We start from the raw sequence: 6,000 nt of genomic DNA, 5'->3' as shown, positions 1-6,000 counted from the left end.
TACTATCTCTGAATCCCTGGGATGAAATGACCTTGATCATGTTGGGTTATCTTTCTGATGTGCTATTAGATTCAGTTAGCTAGTATTCTACTCAGGTTTTTTGAATCTATGTTCATCAGAGTTATTGGTCTATAGGTTTTTTGGTGTTGCTGTTATGTCCTTTGCTGATTTTGGTAACAGGGTGATACTGGCTTCATTGAATTATTTAGGGAGGATTCCCTCTTTCTCGTTTTTTTTTTTTTTTTTCCTGTAGGATTGGTACCAATTCTCCTTTGAATGTGTGGTAGAATCAGCTGTGAATCCATCTGGTTGTAGGCTATTTTTTGTTTGTTGGCAATTTTAAAATTACTGGTTCAATATTGCTGCATGTCATTTGTCTGTTCAGGGTTTCTATTTCTTCCTGATCTAATCTAGGAGGGTTTTATGTTTCCTGAAATTAATCCATTTCCTCTAAGTTTTCTAGTTTGTGCACATAAAGGTGTTCATAGTAGTCTCAAATGATCTTTTGTATTTCTGTGGTGTTGTAACGTCGTCAGCTTCATTTCTAATTGAACTTGTTTGAAGCTTCTCTCTTCTTTTCTTGGTTAATCTAGCTAATGGTGTATCAGTTTTATCTTTTCTAAGAACCAGCTGTTTCATTTTTCTTTTGTAATTTTGTTTGAATTTAATTCTCCTCTAATTTTGTTATTTCTTTTCTTCTACTATCTTTGGGTTTAGTTTGTTCTTGTTTCTCTAGTTTCTTCAGGTATATCATTAGACTGTCAAGTTGTGCTCTTTCGGATTTTTTTTTTTTTTCTTTGAGACGGAGTCTCATTCTATTGCTGAGGCTGGAGTGCAGTGGTGTGATCTCCGCTCACTGCAACCTCCACCTCCTGGGTTGGAGTGATTCTCCTACCTCAGCTGCCAGAGTAGCTGGGACTACAGGCGCATACCACCACACTGGCAAATTTTTGTATTTTTTGTACAGATGGGGTTTCACCATGTTGGCCAGGTTTGTCTCAAACTCCTGGCCTTAAGTGATCCACCTGCCTTGGCCTCCCAAAGTGTTGGGATTACAGGAATGAGCCATGGTACCCAGCCTCTTTTAGACTTTTTGATGTGGGCATTTAGTACTATAAAATTTCCTGTTAGCAGAGTTTTTGCTTCATCACAGAGGTTTTGATAACTCATATCATAATTATCATTCAATTAAAATAATTAATTTCCATCTTGATTTTTTCCTTTTTTTTTTTTTGAGATGGAGTTTCACTGTTGTCACACAGGCTGGAGTGCAATGGCATGATCTCAGCTCACTGCAACCTCCACCTCCCAGGTTCAAGCAATTCTCCTGCCTTAGCCTCCCACGTAGCTCAGATTATGGGTACTCATGACCACCCCCAACAAATTTTTGTGTTTTTAGTAGAGATGGGGTTTCACCATGTTGTTCAGGCTAGTCTTAAACTTCTGACCTCAGATGGTCTACCCACCTTGGCTTCCCAAAGTGCTGGGATTATAGGTGTCAGCCACCGCATCTGACTTCAATCTTAATTTCTTTGTTAACTCATAAATCATTCAAGAAAAAATTATTTAAATTCCATATATTTGTGTAGTTTTAAGGATTCCTTTTGGTGTTGGTTTCTAGTTTTACTCCATGATGGTCTGAGTAGATACCTGATATTATTTCACTTTTTTCTTGATTGAGATTTGTTTTGGGGCCTATCATATGGTCCATCTTTGTAGAATGTTCCATGTGCTGATGAGAAGAATGTATATTCTATGATGATTGGGTAGAATTTCTGTAAATATCTGTTAAGTCCATTTTTTTCTACTATGTCATTTAAGTCCATTTTTTTGTTGATTTCCTGTCTTGATAATCTGTCTAGTGCTGTAAGTGGTGTATTGAATTCTCCTACTATTATTGTGTTGCTGTCTATCTCATTGAAGAGGTGTAGTAGTAATTGTTTTATGAATCTGGGTATTACAGTGTTTGGTGCATATAAGTTTAAAATTGTGATATCTTCATGTTGGATCGATTATTTAATCATTTTATAATTACCTTCTTTGTCTTTTTTAACTGTTGTTGCTTTGAAATCTGTTTTCTCTGATACAAGAATAGCTACTTCTGCTTGCTTTTGGTTTTCATGTACATAGAATACCTTTTTCCACCCCTTTACCTTGCGTTTATATGAATCCTTGTGTTTTAGGTGCATTTCTTGTAGACAGTATATATTTGGTTTGTGATTTTTCATCCATTCTGCCATTGTGTACATTTTAAGTGGAGCATTTAGGTCATTTATATTCAACACTAATATTGAGATATGAGGTAATGTTCTCTTCATCATGTTAACTGTTAGCCAGACAGTTTATTATTATTATTATTATTATTATTATTATATTGTTTAATAGGCCCTATGAGTTTTAAGCTTTCAAGCATTTGTATTTTGGCATATTTTGAACTTTTGTTTCAATATTTAGAACTTCTTTTAGCATTATTTGTAGTGCTAATTTGGGAGTGACAAATTCCCTAAGCATTTGTTTGTATGAAAATGACTTTATTTCTCTTTCATTTATGAAACAGCTTTACTGGATACAAAACTTTTAGCTGACAATTATTCTGTTTAAAAAGGCTGAAAATTGGACCTCCATTTCTTCTGGCTTGTAAGGTTTCTGCCGAGAAGTCTGCTGTTAGTCTGCTAGGTTTTCCTTTACAGGTTACTTTATACTTTTGTTTTATTGCTCTTTGAATTATTTCCTTCATGTTGAGTTTAGATAGCCTGATGACTGTGTGCCTTGTGAAGATCTATTTGTCATGAATTTCCCAGGAGTTCCTTTAGCTTCTTGTATTTGAATATCTAAATCACTAGCCAGGCCAGTGAAGTTTTTCTCAATTATTCCCTCAAATAAGATCTCCAGCCTTTTTTTTTTCTCTTCTCTCTCAGGAACACCAATTATTCTTAGGTTTAGCCTTTTTACATAATCTGATATTTCTTGGAAACTTTGTTCATTTCTTTTGATTATTTTTTCTTTATTTTTCTCTGATTGTGTTAATTTAAAAGCCTTGTCTTTGAACTCTGAAATTTTTCTTCTAGTTCTTCTAGTCTGTTGTAAAAATTTCCCACTACATTTTGCAATTCCCTTTGTATTTCACTTCCAGAAGTTTTAATTAGTTTTCCTTTATGATATCCATCTCTCTAGAACATCATTTATTCATATCCTGAACTGTTTTTAAACTCATCTATGATTGTTTTCACCTTTCCTTGGTATCTCCTTGAATAGCTTAATAATGAGCCTTCTGAATTCTTTATCTGATATTTTAAAGATTTCATCTTGATTTGAATACATTACTGGACATCTGGTGTGATCTTTTGAAGGTGTTGTAGAACCCTGTTTGGTCATATCACCAGAATTACTTTTCTGATTTTTTTTCTCATTTGGGCAGGGTGTTTCTTATAATTATTATGGAATTTATGTTGATTTGACTGTGTTTGTTTTTAAATTTTTTTCTCTTAAGTATGCAACTTTAATGCTTGTAATTAAACATAGCCTAATTCAGTTATTGGTTCTTTCATGGGTGGAGACTCTGTAAGGTTCCTTGGTTATAGAGAGTCTTTGTATAATAGTTTTCTCATATGTTGTTTGTAGTAGGAATGTGTTCATTGTGTGAGCGAATTTACTGTCTCCTATAAGGTTGGAATGATAGAGGACTCTTGAAGCTTATTTCATTTCCCCATGGTGTACACTTTTTTACATATTTATTTTTCCCCAGTATTTTCTTTAAGTCTTTTCTTATTTAGAAAAAAAATAGTGCAGCTTGCTGCCACCACATTTTACATAAACACGCTCTCTGAGGCTGAAGCAAATCTGACTGACTTTCAATGTAAAAATAAAATATAAACTCTTGGAGTTATTTCTAAACAGAACAAACATCAGAATCATCTCAGTCATCAGATTGTCTATGTCCAAAAAATCAGATTCGTCAAATAAATCTTTAACCAATAACTGTTCATGGCTGATATTAACATCATGCAAAGGAAAGCTATATTTTCTAGGATTTGACATTTTCAGCAGTTGAGAATTACTATATTTTTAAAATGGAAATACCATTTCTAGAAACAGAATGCTATAAATAGAATGATGTCTTTAGTTTCCAAAGTTGATACACTAGAGTGATGTGAAAATAATAATAAAAGTAAGATATTTCATAGCAAAGTTACCTCATAATAAATGCTTCAGCCACAAGCACCACCAATGAGTATTCTTGGGGCAAAAGGGAAAAGGGTTAATGATTTGATGGTTCAGGTTTCAGGCCAGTAGGGGAGGTTTCCCTGAGTAAGAATCAGTTGTGGCTAAAGCTGGTGGGTAAATGAAATACTCAGTGGTGGACAGAGGTCCCTGTCTTGACAAAGGTGGCTGGAGAAGCTTTCAGCAAATCACACTGAGGTCTCGTCGGAGGAAGGGTTAGAGCCACCTCGACTCCCCTGGCAGGTCAGCAGGGAAGCTGTCCACTTCTCAGACACAGTCCTGTTCCAGTGCTCCAGCTATTCAGATCACACAGACACCTCTTTTCATCTGTAGAAATGTAGATTTTTCAAGTAGAGAGGAATTGTGACTCTGTCTTGAAAGCCTGAACCTTTACGGTGTCCTCCTACAGGGATGCTGTCACCCTGAAGTGTTCCAGAAAGGTCATCTATAGTTGCAGCCATGCAAAGCTCCCATGGGAGAAGCCCCAACTGTGGTCATGGTGGTGGGCAAAGGAGGAAAGTTGTTTCCTTCTCCAAGGCCCTTCACATGCACTAAGGCTGTCTGATGGTTAGATTAGAGCTGCAGACATTACTTGCTGAGCCCAGCACTACTCCTGTTCCTCTGCTGAAACTGCCCACCAACAGAAGGACATGGTACTCAAGGCCTGTCATCTGTACTCTTTTGTTTCATGGGCTGGTCCCTTGATGTGGTGCACTCCCTCTTCCCCTAGGAGTCGAAGTCCCTGGGAGCCAGATTCCTGTGAGTATTGTTGCTCTGCTGGGTCTAGCTGCTTAGTGAAATTGCCATACTCCAGGCTGGTGCTAGGGAATGAGATCAAGGGATCCAGTGACGTGACCTGTTCTCAAGCCTCCTAGAAGTGGGTAGTAGCACCAGCTCTACTGCTGGTAGCAGGGGACTGACCTATCCTCTGTGGGATTCCTTGATTTTAGAAAGCCTTAGTGTGTTGGCTTTCTCAAATGCCACTTGTCTTAGTAATAAGCTGATCATTTGGCCAGAATCAGGGCCTCTTGATTAGCCAGAGTGGTGCAGGCAGTGGTGATAGCTTAGGTCACACAGAAATTTTCTCTCCTTCCTAGACTCACTTTTATTCTACCAGGAGATGCTGTAATGGACTGTGTTGGTTGGCCTCCAGCCAGGAGGTGGCACTTGCCAAACAGCACCAGCGGTGGCAGTAGCAGTGAGAGTTTGGCTTGCTTTGTGCTGCCCAGAGTGGGTATTCCAGTTTATCAGGCAATGGGTGAGGCCATCAAGTTCCCAAATGTTTCTGTCCTTTGGGTTAAGTTACGAGGGCAGGTGGCAGGGCAAAGCCAGGTATGGTCTAGGTCAGGCGGGTTTGTGAACTGAATTTCCACATGCAGGGCAAGCAGCAGTTCCTGTGGGTGTCAGGGGAAGGGGGTGGTTCTCAGGCCACTGGGTTGGTGTTAGTTGGTCACTGCTTCTTGAAAAAAATGCTCCAGAGGGGAATGTTGCTGTTTCTGCTGCACAGAAGTTTGCGTAGGGAGTGGGAAGTAGCAGACTGCAGTAAGCCCCACACTGATCCCACACACTTGGTGAGGGAGATCTCACTCCTACTGTGTTCCACTAGCAGCAGCGATCTAAGTTCCAGGCAGCCTGCCCTTAGAATTCGCAACTGCCCCAAGTTGCCTCCATGGCTTTCCCCATGGAGATAGCAACTGCATATTTCAGGCCACGCCCCTCCAGGTCCATTCACAAAGCCAGGCACCCAGCCCCTGTGCTTGTGGCTGTGGCCCGTGTTTC

This window comes from Theropithecus gelada, chromosome X (genome assembly GCF_003255815.1).
Source record: "Theropithecus gelada isolate Dixy chromosome X, Tgel_1.0, whole genome shotgun sequence".
Lineage (NCBI taxonomy): Eukaryota > Metazoa > Chordata > Mammalia > Primates > Cercopithecidae > Theropithecus > Theropithecus gelada.
The sequence above is the reverse complement of the archived record's forward strand: the minus strand, read 5'-3'. Positions refer to the sequence as shown.